Here is a 15,070-nt window from a genome sequence, read left to right on the forward strand (position 1 = left end):
TCATCTGGTCTGGCCCAACTGTCCAACAATATGGTTCTGTGCCAATGCAACCAACACTAATCAAGTTAATAAATAAATAACATAAGCAGCCTGAGGTAGAGCTATGTGCAAGGAACGGCCCTACATGCAAAATTCTTAGAAATTCACTCGGCCCAATCCTGCAAGGCATTAACTCCTATTAAAGTCAATGGGAGTAGAGGGTGCTCAACATCCTTTAGGCTGGGCCCATTTTCCCCCTATGGTATGCTGTGTTAGTCAAAGAAAGCTTCAGCACTGAAAATGGGAATTCTGCAAAGACTTGGGAAATGGAATTAGGATACTAGCTAAAAACCTGATCCTGCAACCCTTAATAATCTTGACCTACATGAGTGATCGCATTTATTTCAGTATGATTACTCATGTAAGTAAGAATAACATGAATGTATCCTTCCACCCAGGGGATCAGATCCTAGGCTGGTGTAAAGAGCTATATGTATGTTGATTTATGCACAGTGACAAGCAAGCCCTGCATCTACATGCACAGTTTATAAATTATACTTGTATTACAATGATCTGGAGCGAGAGACCTCGTATCTTAATTTCTCTTTACAGAACACAAAGGGATCCATGCAGTTTCATTTACTTGTCTCTATCTCAGAAAATTCTATTGTTATTTCTCACTTGAGGGGGCAACTATGACTAAATGACTGAATAAAATCCCATATATTTGCCAAATCTGCATTCCTTCCTCTTTGCCACCTTTTAAGGCAATGGTATTCTTGGAATTTGCACTTGTAAGAATCCCACCATGAGAATGAGAGGATTAGAATAAAGGTGGAGAACACTGTTAATCCTAATTAAAAATGCATTTTATTTAGACTAGTGAGAGACAATACAATGAGTTTCAAATTAAATCTCAGGAGAAAACTTACCCTTCACATCTCTTAGGATAAAATAATTATGTACACTTTTATATCACTCTCCCCAGTGTGGCTCCTGATAGATAAAGCCAAAAGAGGTACTGATTTACACTATCTAGGATTCTGGCCCCTCATCTGTGCTGACCTCCTTTGTTAATTCTTGACTTGGCTAATAATTGTAGCCCTTTTCCCTGCTCATATTTAAACAATACGCTGTTAGCAATCAACAGCTAAATCTCCTATTTAGTAATGTCTAATTTACATTATAATGTACATGGATTTCAGCCCAACAAGACATAAGTGTTATACTGCTGTACAACACATTAGCTCTTGCAAGCTCAACAGAGCTAAGGTGAGTCAGTACATGTATCAGAGACCTCTGAGGAAGTACAGCAGAAAGTTACACTGGTAATTAAGTAGGTGATACGCTTTCCTCTGGATCAGGGGTGAGCAAACCATGGCCTGTTTTAAGCCGGTCCTCAAGCTCCTGCTTGGGAGTAGGGTCTGGGGCTTGCCCCGCTCTGGTGCTCCAGCCAGGGCGCAAGGTCGGGGGTTGCTCCATGCAGCTCCTGGCAGCAGCAGCCTGACCCCACTCTGGCTCCTACGTGCTCCAATAGCCCCCTCTGCCACTCCAATGGGAGCTGCAGGGGCGATACCTGCAGATGCGGCAGCATGCAGAGCCACCTGGCTGTGTCTCTGTGTAGGAGCCAGAGAAGGGACATGCCGCTGCTTCCAGGAGCCGCTTGAGGTAAGCACCACACAGAGCCTGTCCCCATGCCCTAACCCCCTGCCCCAGCCCTGATCCCCCTCCCACCCTCCAAACCCCTCGATCCAAGCCCGGAGCACCCTCCTGTACCCCAAACCCCTCATCCCCAGCCCCACCCCAGAGCCTGCAGCCCCAGCCGGAGCCTGCATTCCTTCCCACACCCCAACTCCCTACCCCAACCCTGATCCCCCTCCTGCCATCCGAACCCTTGGTCCCAGCCTGGAGCACCTTCCTACACCCCAAACTCCTCATCCCCAGCCCCACTCCAGAGCTGCATTCAACCTCACACTATAATGACACTAACAATTCAGCTACAATTCTTGGTACCGTGTGTTTTCTTACTCATCAAGATACTGTAGGTTTTAACAACTCCAAGATGTCTGCTGAATAAGAAATTATGGAAGTCTGCTACATAGTGCATATGATTTATGTAATCCTTCTGCCAGGGGTTAACAGCAGCAACAAGGGCCAGCTCCAAATAGCCAGGTGTCCCTCTTAAAATTAACAAATACCATCCTCAGCCAGAAACAATTGGATGAAACCTCTGGAAAATATGGCATGAAAATCAATGCAGAGAAAACCAAGCTAATGACAAACAAACGGGATGGGATCAGCTCACATATTGCTGTCAGTGGACAAGAACTGGAGACAATGAAACAGTTCAAGTATTTGGGGGCACTCATCACTAATGAAGGATCCAAGGCAGAAATTTGGGCAAGAACTGTGCAAACAGCAGCAGCAGTGGCAAAGCTAAAGACAATTTGAGGAATAAGAACATCTCCCTGGAATCCAAACTGAAACTGCAGCATGCATTGGTCATCTCCATTTTTCTGTATGCATGTGAGATGGGGACCCTTATAGCAGAACTTGAACAGAAAATACAGGAAGTAGAGATCAGATATTTCCGTAAAATCCTGGCCATCTCCTACTTCGACCACATCACTAATGAAGAGGTCTGCAACATTATCACCCAATGCACTGGGTCATATAAAGATCTTCTGATGACTGTGAAGAAGCGCAAGCTGAAGTGGTATGGCCATGTAACAAGATCATCTGGCCTATCCAAGATCATCCTCCAAGGGACAGTACAGGAGAAGAGGTAGACAGAAGAAGAGATGGACTGACAACATAAAAGAGTGGACAGGAATGGACTTCATGGAGACTCAAGCATTGACACACAATTGTCAGGGGCAGAGACAAATGGTTGGTTGCTCATCAATGATGGTGCCCCAACGACCAATGTGGTTATGGGAGTGGTGATGATGATGATCATCATCATCATCAGCCAGAATTTCTGGGATCACTAAATACATTCCCTGGCCATTCTTAATAGACAATACTTCCTACCCTCAAGCACCGAGTCTGTGTATGAAACACGGAAAACTTTACAGGAGAAAAGGAAATACAGAATGAGCTTGGGAAAATTCAGCAACAATCTACTATATGAATGATGAATAAAACACTCCCCCATGGTAATTTTGGCAGTGGTCCATTAACTCAGTTTCCACCTGCCACTGTGAACATCCAATAGAAAAATGTCCTGTTACACATCACTTCCCCCTTCGCTAACCACCATGCATGGTTCGGTGTCAGTGGATAGTGTAGTCCCCGAGTTCTTCTGAGGTGCCCTCAAGCAGGCCTGTCTCCTGGGAAGCTCTGCCTGGTAACCTAACCCAGCTATAGTGGTTTCAGCCAGGGGTGCTGGAAGAATTTTTATAGTGGGGGTACTGAGAGACATTGAACTAAACTGTACACCCTGTGTATAATGGAAACCACTTCAAGCCAGAGAGTGTGGCAATACCTCTAGTTCCAACACCTATCGTTTCAAGCTTTATTTAGCATCTGGGTTGAAGGGGCCTCACTGCAGTTCTGCTGCTGTCCTCTGAAATTTTACTGAAGAGGCCTCTCTGCATTACACCCCCACTGCAAAGCTGCCATAGCCACCTCTGTGCCTTTTCCTGAGACAAAGGACTTACATACACTTTTACAGCCAAGTCCTCAGTCCATCTTGGCTCTCCCTGCAAAGCCCTTTCAACAGCACTGGATCCCCAGGGGAGCAAATCAATAGCATAGATGGTCTTTGAGCAGAATCTTCACTACAAGACAGGAACCATTTTCACCTTTACCAGTTCAGTTCTGCTACCTAACGAATTCTGAATTTGTATCCAGTTACAGTAGCTCCCAAAGTCTGTCACTGAAAGAACTCTTGGTAGAAAGCTTATGCAAATGAAGCTCTCCCTGGAGCTTCACTTCTTGCTGTTCACCAATAGATGGAGCAGAAAGCTCCTTCCCCTCTGTAGTTTCTCTCCATCTGGAGTTCTGGATAAATAGCTTATGCAGAAAAAAACAGCTTTGTGGCCATTCTTCTCTCTGTTCATCAACAGATGGGAGAACAGAGCTCTCTACCTTCTAGAGCAGCCAGCAGGGGTAATCCATAGGAGGACCGTGAGGCCAAATCTGGACCGCCACACACTTTTGAATGGACCCCAAAATCTTTTTGTCTACTTATTATCATTATTGTTTTTTTTTATTATTTTCTCTGGAGTCTGAACTTTGACTATCCCTTGACCAATAAATTTGGACCTTGACAAAAAATAGACTACCCCTGTTCTAGAGCTTCAGGCCAAGGGTTTACACTTGTGAGGCTGAGGAAATGTAAACATATAGAGCCAGATGCCTGAGCCCATTACAACTCCTTTTAGGCTGCTGTGGCTGCTCAAAGGGGCCATAGAGACAGTTTAACTTGCCTCCTGTGATTTCTCTGTACATGGGGGGAATCCTTAATTAAGCTTCTGTAATGGTTTTACACATATACACTGCATTCTTAAAGTAGGGGTCATGGAGAGAGAAAGGGGTTGTGGCTGGTGAGCCTGGGCTGTTGGAATGGCCTTTGAGGCAACAGACAAACAAATGAAGTGCAAGCAGATCCTGATGGCTCCAGGATCAAAGAGCTGGAAAAAAAGCAACTGGCATGACATACCTACATATACTCACCTTGGTGCTACACTGGCCCAGCTCAACCAAAACAGAGAATGTGCACCAAAGAACATCTGAATTACTTAAGACACAGTATTCACCTTGATAGACAACTATGTCCTCCTGATGGAAGTTTTGCCCTTAGGTGTTCTGTGCCCTGTTGTTTGGCTCATGCTCTTCCCTGTTGCCTGGAGAAAGAAGTTAGGAGTATAGCAATCACTGTCAGGATCCTTCAGCCTCACTAACCCAGTTAAACCACAATTTTCCAAACCCCAACTGATATCTGGTTACCTGCAACTGATATCTGGTCCTGTATCTGAAATTCAGACTGAAACTGAAATTTGTTTTTAATGAACCCCCAATTGTACAATTAAACTTAATGTATTCTTCAAGAGCTTTACTTCTACTGGGCAGTAAACTACGGGTGCCAACCCTCCAGGATTGTCCTGCAGCCTCCAGGAATCTAAGACCAATCTTTATTATGGTGTGATGAAACCTCCAGGAATACATCCAACCAAAATTAGCAACCCTACAGTAACACTGTCACATGGGGCACAGCAGCAAGAGCAATAACGATGGTGGCATACCCCAATAATTCAAGTTTGTTTAAATACCCAGAAGACTACAGAGTTTGAGAATGTCACCCACAAATTGTGACTAATTTTCTCTTTTCCTTCGGTCTCATATTTTCGAGACAGTGCTTTATAATTACTATGAAAGGACATTGCCAAACTTGCCAGGCCCATAATTTTATCTACCTTAGTTTACAATATTATTATAAATAAAACAAGAAAATGTTATGAGGTAATTTGTTGATAATTGATAAACCAACAAAAAGTTTGTGAGGTAATTTGACGACTCCAAAAACTGACTTGAAACAGATATATCATGAGAAAATGGTGAGTAAAATTCCCCACAGTGCTCAGCTAACATACCAAACTTCTGCCCTATACCATCTCTGCTAATCCAGTTTTAGACTTCTCTGATCAGAGACTTTCAGTGAGTTCAAATTTTGTATTAGACTGAATGATGTGAACACATGGAGAGGGATTATCTCTTCGACTCCGGCCCCTTTATGCTACAGCAGTGCATAGGGGCCATAAAAGTCCCAGGTCTGGCCACGGGAGAAGTTCCCCTGTGCAAGACCTGAGCAAAACACAGCTGCAGCCTGTCTTATGAACCCCACTCTGCAAGCCCAAACATAGGGAGTTTACCAGATGTGGTGGTGGAGGCTGGAGTGGCAGGCCATGGATAGGTGGGGAGGGTGGGGCCATAATGGCAACATGGGTTGTGGGTGCATTTGTGCCGGGTGCCACTTTGATACCTACAGCAGCCCAGAATTGGGAGGATGCAAAAGTGGCTCTCAGTCACTGACTGCCCTACAACAAAAAGAAAAGGAGTACTTGTGGCACCTTAGAGACTAACTAATTTATTTGAGCATAAGCTTTCGTGAGCTACAGCTCACTTCATCGGATGCAGTGTGTATGGTAACACCCATTGTTTCATGTTCTCTATGTATATAAATCTCCCCACTGTATTTTCCACTGAATGCATCCGATGAAGTGAGCTATAGCTCACGAAAGCTTATGCTCAAATAAATTGGTTAGTCTCTAAGGTGCCACAAGTACTCCTTTTCTTTTTGCGAATACAGACTAACACGGCTGCTACTCTGAAACCTGCCCTACAACAAGCACTCTGTGGGCTGTGAGTTTTGTGCTGTACCTCTCACCCCTGAAACTGCATCACAAAATCTTGTCCCTGGAGTTTAGAAACAGATAGCCATGTTTAGTTGTGATCAAAGACAGTGTTTGACATCTGATCTCTGGAAATAAAAATTACCACATAGTGACACCAACACTTAAAAATATCCTATATCTTTTGACAAGTAAATCTAATTATTTTTTAAAATGAGAATATGAGCCCTGTAACCAGACTTATTAAAGAAGAAAATAATGCTAGCAAGGTCTGTGCTAGAAGAATAGGTTAATCTGTAGTACAGTATTTATGCTATAATCACTGAGTTCACAAAGATGAGGTGAGTTCATGCATATATGGAACACCGTAGGCAGAATATGAAAGCTGACACAAACGGATGCTGACAAATGTAAGCAGGCCACCTGATAAAACTACAGCATTTATTATCAAATTTCATATATTTAAATAGAAGCAATTATTAATACTGTACATTAACACCCTTTTGGTGAAAAAAAAAATATTGCAACAAGAAATTGAATCCTGTATTGAAACCATGTATGCTGAGTTTTGCCCTGGAATGCATATTTACCTTGTCATAAAACTCCATAAATCAATGTTTGAAGTGCACTGATGCACACAAGGAAATAATTAGCACTTTGAAATATGTACAACATTAGCAAATTAATTAGCCTCACCCACAGTATACCCATAATTTGTCCTTCTCTTAATTTGCACCATAGTGTTCCAATACTCCCAGCCCAAAATTCAGCTCTGCAATAAGCAGGCATAACTCCCATTAATTTTAATGGGAGCTGCACCTACTTATGATAGTACTGCATTGGTCCCTACAGAATACTAGATTAATACATTTTACGCTCATTTTGCACACCAATTGAATGCCAAATAGATACTATATGACTACTTTGCCAGTTACTCTTGTTTTCGGACCATTTTATGGCAAATATGTAACTTACACCTCACTGTTCATTACACCTCACTGTTATACCACTGCATTTGGCCAATAGGAACATTAACAGAAAGATTCAGATAGTCAAATGAACTGATGAGGAAAACAAAAACTAACCTTTCAGTCATCATAAGAAACATTACCCTCTGAATATTCAAAAATTGTATGTCCTGCCATACATGGAGTATGCCTGCCTACACCCATAGACACAATGGTATGGCAAGATGCCCAGTCTCTGAAATGCTCACAGTCAGCACTTCAGAATCTGAAGAATTTAGTACATTTTACATTGCTGCTCTCAGTGGTGGAAGGTTAACCAAGACTGGGCTAAAAAGGGTAGAGGAAGCAACAGGGATGTGAAGTCATTCAAGTGACTGCCTGCTTGCCTTAAAAACTCAATCTTGGACCTTAAAGTTTGAAGGGTTTTTTATCTGGCACATGCAACATCTCCAGCAACTGAGATGCTATAGATGAAATTCCATCTCAGTTACACATGTGCAACTTTATTGTCCCTACAATGGAAATTAATTAATTTCTGATGATGATATGCAATCAGAAATAGGACTGGGCCCACTCTCCTGTAGTTAGAAGAAAAGGAGTACTTTGTGGCATCTTAGAGACTGTTCTGCAGTGCTAAGACTGGTAAAAAATATTAAACATTTATATTTTTCACTAAAGCAGGCACACTGTCAGAAGCTGATAGACAAAGTATACATCAGAGTCCTTTCATCCACCACTGAAATGCAGCCAGCTCAGAAAGGAAACACAGCATCTGCATCACAGCGCAGAGAAACACTTCACACCAGTTTCAGACAAGTAGAATATCATCTCCACATGAAACTGCAGAGGCAATTTAGGGAAGAATGGAATTTTCCAGTTTGGCCAGGAAACCGAGGCTGAACAGCTCCACTCTTGCAAAAAAAATGCTGCAGATGGTTAAATGACCACAAGCAGTCACGATCTTGGTTTTACAACTAACTTGAGATGATCACTGCATCAGTATCAGGCCCTCCTGCTAGAGCACTGGTTTGGTAATGACTCAGGGCAACAGTGAATTGCCAACATTGAGTACAATTTTCAAATGCACATGAGGCTCTCAAGCCTAAGATCTATTGACATTCAAAGTGTATTTTAACTTAAATCTAATCTAAAGTCATTTTTTTAAGGCCAGAACAAACATAAGTTGTAGAACAGGGGTGGGCAAACTTTTTGGCCCAAGGGCCACATCTGGGTGGGGAATTGCGTGCAGGGCGATGAATGTAGGGCTGGGGTGCGGGAGGGAGTGCGGAGTGTGGGAGGAGGTGCCGTGTATAGGAAGGGGCTCAGGGCAAGGGGTTGGGGAGGAGGAGGGGTGAGGAGTGTACAAGGGGGCTCAAGGAAGGGGGTTGGGGTGCAGGAGGGGGCTCAGGGCAGTGGTGCAGAGAGGGGTGCAGAGTGTGGGAGTTGGCCAGGGCAAGGGGTTGGGGTGCATGAGGGATGCGAGGTGCAGCAGGGGGCTCAGGGCAGGGGTGCAGGAGGGGTGCGGGGTCTGGTGGGGGTGGGGTGCAGGCAGGGGGCTCAGGGCAGGGAGTTGGGGTGTGGGGTGCAGGACGGGTTCGGGGTGCGGGCTCCAGCCCAGTGCCACTTCCCTGGAGCAGCTCCGGGGTGGCAGCGGCCTGCCCTGGCCCCAGCCCTGCGCCTCTCCGGGAAGCGTCTGGCACCACGTCCCAGACCCGCGCTGCTCCGGGAAGCAGCTGGCACCACATCCCTGCTGCCCCTCAGGGGGGCAGAGGGCTCCGCACACTGCTCTTGCCTGCAGATACCTCCCCTGAAGCTCCCATTGGCCACGGTTCCTGGAGCCCTTTGCCCCCACTCCCCTAGGGGCTGCAGGGAAGAAGTGCCGGCAGCGCGGGGCCTTTGGCCTCAACGGGATGGCAATCCCATGGGCTGGATCCAAAGCTCTGAGGGGCCGGATCCGGCCCGCAAGCTGTAGTTTGCCCACCCCTGTCGTATAAGGAAGCAAAGCACTTTCACCTTCAAAACAAATAAGTTTCTACCTCTTGCGTTTGTAGAGAAAAACTTGGAGACCTGAATTAAAGTGCACTCCAAGGGCTCAAAAACCAGAAGGCAAATAAAAAATCCCCAAAATGTATTTAAAAAAAAATCTCTTGATTTTAAAGCCAATCTCATGGTTTTGGGGGGGACCTGACTTGTGTTTTGAATGCCTGGGGTTAGCAATGCTACTTGCAATATGACAAGGCCCCACATACTCCACAGCAACCTGGGCCTACATTCTGCAGCAGACTTGTGATTTCTGCAGCACTCTCGTGTGGCAGAGTGGAAATGCTGTAGCAGCTTCATTTAAATTTTAAAATATGGAAGGTTTTATTGAATTAGATGTGAAGATGAATCATGCAATCAGTTCAGTTGACCCTAGGATATTTTATGTTGGCATTACATTTTTATTTTATGCTGTCTCCACATTTTCAGTTTTTAAGTGCTGCAGATTTTTGTACTGACAACACAATTGCACGGCAGAAATTATCAGGGGCAAGCTGCAGGGTTTGATGGTTGGGTAGGGAACAGCTCAGGCTTTTGGCACTTGGGAAGGGATAAACGGTGGTCCGAAATTGGAGGATAAGCACACCAGCTCGATGTTCCTGCTAAAATGTCCAGCAGCTAAATAGTTAACAATTTGACATTTAAATGGTCACATATGGGCTTTAGAGTTAACACCCTGTGAGCTGAATGGGGCAGTTCACACCTGAGATCTAATGTTTCATGCTGTTTGCAGACTCAGCTGGGCACCTCTGCCTTGATTTACACTCAGTTTATATTCTGCACACTTTCTTCTCAACTGTAAGGACTAGAATCTATTTATTTAAGTAAAGCTTAGATTCAGGAGCAAAATACTGCAGGAAGGGGTGAATTTTGCAACATCTGCAGGGACTTTGCTGTGTGGTAATCTTCATTGGGGTATATGGAATGTCTCATGGGGAGGGAACATGTACTATGTGAGATGACAGGTAGAGTGTGGGTAGGCCATAAAGGCCCTTGAAAATGAAGGCAAGCAAATTTATGTTTGATGTGACAGAGAAAAGGGAGACAGTGGAATGATGCAAAGAGAGGGGTGTCATGGTTAAAGTGACAGGCTATGAAAATAATCTTTGCAGCACCATTATGAATGGATATGAATGGGGCAAGATTGCATTTTTCAAGGCCAGAGAAAAAGATGTTGCAGTAATCAAGACGTAAAGATGATGAAAGTCTGGACAAGCTGCATGGATGAATAGGAAAGGCCATATTTTAGAGATATTATGGAGAAAGAACCGCATGATTTAGACATAGCCTGGCTGTGAGTACCTAGAGAAAGATCTGAGCTGAAGCCCAGGTTAGAGGCCAGAGAGAAACATAGATTGGTGATGCTCATAGAATGGTAAGAACATAAGAATGGCCATAGCGGGTCAGACGAAAGGTCCATCTAGCTCAGTATCCTGTCTTCCGACAGTGGTCAATGCCGGGTGCCCCAGAGCGAATGAACAGAACAGGTAATCAAGTGATCCATCCCATTGCCCATTCCCAGCCTCTGGCAAACAGAGGCTAGGGACACCATCACTGCCCATCCCGGTTAATAGCAATTGATGGACCTATCCTCCATGAATTTATCTAGTTCTTTTTTGAACCCTGTTATAGTCTTGGCCTTCACAACATCCTCTGGCAAGGAGTTCCACAGGTTGACTGTACGTTGTGTGAAAAAAAATACTTCATTTTGTTTGTTTTAAACCTGCTGCCTATTAATTTAATTTGGTGACCCCTAGTTCTTGTGTTATGAGAAGGAGTAAATAACACTTCCTTATTTACTGTCTCCACACCAGTCATGATTTTATAAACCACTATCATATCCCTCCCGAGTTCTCTCTTTCCAAGCTGAAAAGTTCTAGTCTTATTAATCTCTCCTCATATGGCAGCCATTCCATACCCTTAGTCATTTTTGTTGCCCTTTTCTGAACCTTTTCCAATTATCTTTTTTGAGATGAGGCAACCACATCTGCACGCAGTATTCAAATTGTGGGTGTACCATGGATTTATATAGAGGCAGTACGATATTTTCTGTCTCATTATCTATCCCTTTCTTAATGATTCCCAGCATTCTGTTTGCTTTTTTGACTGCCGCTGCATATTGAGTGGATGTTTTCTGAGAACTATCCACAATGACTCCAAGATCTCTTTCTTAAGTGGTAACAGCTAATTTAGACCCCATCATTTTAAATGTATAGTTGGGATTATGTTTTCCAATGTGCATTACTTTGCATTTATCAGCATTGAATTTTATTGTCATTTTGTTGCCCAGTCGCCTAGTTTTGAGAGATCCTTTTGTAGCTCTTCGCAGTCTGCCTGGGTCTTAGCAATCTTGAGTAGTTTTGTAGAAATATAGTGGGGGAAGGGACCCCAAGAGATCATCTAGTCCATCCTTCCATGCTGAGGCAAGACCAAGTAAACCTAGACTATCTCTGACAGGGGTTTTGTCTAACCTGTTCTTAAAAACCTCCAATGATGGAGGGTCTACCGCCTTTCTTGGTAACCTATTCCAATACTCAACTATGCCTATAGTTTTTCCTAATATCCAGCCAGAGTCATGAAAACCAAGGGAGGACAAAATTTCAAGATGATTTCACAATTGATAGTGTCAAAGATGGCCGGCAGGTCAAGAAGAATGAGTTGGGAAGAGTTTGTTAGAAAGTTTGGTGAGAGCAGTTTCAATGGAGCGCAAGAGGCAAAAGCTGGATTGGAGAGGGTCTAAGATGGAATTGGAGGAGAGGAACTCCAGAGAGCATTAAAGGGAGATGTGGAAAAAGTTGGAGAAGCAAATGGGGTCAAGGGTAAATTATTTTAAAATGCGATTAAAGCATACTTGTATTATGAGGGGAAAGAGCCAGAGGAGAGAGAGATTAAGGAGAAGAGTAAGGGACGGTATGACAGTGGTTGTGAAGGAGATCAGAGAGATGGGATAAGGTCATAGAGGACAAGTGGAAGGGCTAGAAGAGGAAAGCAGATGAAAAATGTGTCTCTCTGACAGAGGAGGAGGAGGAGAGAGTTGAAGGAGGGAAAAAGAAGGCAAGCCAAGCGGAGGGAGAAGGTCACATCGTATTTTGTCAATTTTCTTTTGGAAGAAATTGGTAAGATCGAGAAGTGGAAGTAGAGCCATCCTTACCCATACGCAAAGTAGGCAGCTGCGTAGGGCACCAGGAAATTTGGGGCACCTGTGCAGCTGCATGCTGCTCCGGCCCCTGCTCTTCCTGCTCCCGCGCCGACGCCCCTGAGGAGTGCAGCAGGGCTAGGCCTGCACCCACCTGTGGCTGGAAGTGCAGTGACCTGGCCCCAGCTGCACTGCCGGTGAGTGCTGGGGGGTGGTTCCCCCTTGCCCCCCAAGTCAGCCCCACCCTCCTCCGCAGAGGCCTGGGACCCAGAATTGCTAGGGACGGCCCTGAGTGGAAGCTTACATCTGTTCAAAGTGGGTATAAAATGCTGCCATCAGTGTGAGTATAGAATTCTGATTTGATAATATTTTGCATTCCCTTTGCACAGGTGTAAATTTGCAATGTGCAAGGCAGAGGAGAATCAGGCCCAGTAACTTCACTACCCACTAAATATACCTGACTTCAGGGGCAAAAGACATCCTAGTGATGTCATTTATACACCCTTTTCCCCATATCCATCAGCAGGAAGAGTAAGACTGATGTCATTAAACGAAAGTAATCCCTGAAGAATAAAATGAAATTATTATTGTTATAATATTATTATTATAATTATTATTGTATAGAATAATACCCTATATGGAGGATAACCATAGCTGTAAATAAAATATGATTAAAAACACACTCCTGAATGAGATGTCCAGGACCCATACCCGTATCAGTTATGAATTATCTTTTTTTATAAAATACATGTGAAAGCAATAAAACACTCATCACATTTATAAATATTCTATATTTATCTGTAAACCTCAAGGCTCATAATAATGGAAAGTGATCTCATATGGATGCCAGTAAGTATTTACAATATTCATCTCTCACAAATGCTAGTGAAGGGGTGATAAAGTGATCTATGATTATGTCAGGATTATGAGCTACATATATTAATAATCCCACTCCCACTGAGTACTCCTAAACACTCTCAGCAAATCCATTTGTCCATTTTCCTTAACTGACTGGGTTTGATCCTGTATGAGGAATGAAATGTCTCAACAAAACTGGGCCAAGTATACAATTTATTTTTTCCTACAATAACTCTGTGCTTTGAGAAGTGCAATTTCAGCTCTTCTTCACCCTAATCAAAGATATTATGTAAAATGGGAACAAGAGAATTTGGTTTATAAAAGTCACTGTGGATGATATCTACTTTGAAAAACATAAAACCAAGACCTCTCTTTGAAAGTTGGTTTATTTTCCAACTTGTTCATATGAGGCTCTTCAGAAATGCAATATCAGTACTAAGTCTTCTTCATTATGTCACAAACTATTTCCTTTTAATTGACTTTAAATAGTCGAATATAACAATGCATGACCCAAAACAATTTTAGTTGAGGCATTGCATTAAAATTCCTGAAGGAAATTAGTGCTTTGGCTACAAAGCAGCACAAATTTTAAACCAGTGAGCATTCTAAGTGGATTGGGGAATTATATCCACATGTCAAGAAGTAAAACAATTTTCTGGAATCATCAAAAGGTTTCAGTATGGTTATAAAACTCCTTCCTTTGAAAGCAGTCTAGTCCGATCTATAATTAGACTACAGTGTGATACAAATGCTGTGTGACAATACATAAAACAAAAAGCTTAAAGGGCAACTGAACATCATACAAGCCTTCTTAATAGTGAAAACAGTGTACTTAACAAGCCAGTAATTTTATGCTAAATATGCACTTAATATGTTTACAAGCTTCATGTTTATTGCACACGGCAGCACAAAATGTTTGTTCAACAAACTTGATGTTGGTACTGCAAAATGCTTTTCTGGAAAAAAAACCCCTCATGTTTTTGGCCATTACCCACTAGCCTTCTTCTGGGCACCATTTAAAGAGGCATCTAACACCAGTAGTATATGCACACCTAACAAACTGTTGACGTAAGAAAAATGAATCCGCTATTTTCCTAGCTTTGTGGTTACTACGGTAAAGTTGGTTACCATCGCCATTTTTAAACTAAAAAAAATTATAAAAATGGGGAAAGTTCCAGGTTTTTTTTTAATGCTTTCAGCCAAAGAGTACCTAAAATTCACTAACCCTAATGTATTTTCTACCATTTTTTGAATATCAGTCTCATATTATAAAAGACTAGACCAGGGTTTTCAACCTTTTTTTCATTTGCAGACCCATAAAAATTTTCAAATGGAGATGCAGACTCCTTTGGAAATCTCAAACAGTCTGCGGACCTCCAGGGGTCCACGGACCACAGGTTGAAAATCACTGGATTTGACAGTCTCTAAAAAAATACTGATATTGTTAAATTGGGGTTTAGAAATATTAATTACATGTTAATCCTTGTAACTGTTACAGGGTACTACAGAGACCACTGCTGAGTCAGAAGGCATAAGTACATGCATTATCATGAAACCATGTCCCCATAACATTTATGTCTGGGTTTACACCAGATTGTTTTAGGAAATATCTCACTCGTATTTCCACCAGCGATAGCAATAGCTGGAGTTCTGGTTCAGAGAGGACTCGGGTGACCGTCAGCAATTTTATCACTGCATCATCAAGACTTGCTCTGAGCCAGTTTAAATGACAT

Source organism: Lepidochelys olivacea, assembly GCF_965140295.1.
Source record: "Lepidochelys olivacea isolate rLepOli2 genome assembly, chromosome: 6".
NCBI classification, from domain to species: Eukaryota; Metazoa; Chordata; order Testudines; family Cheloniidae; genus Lepidochelys; species Lepidochelys olivacea.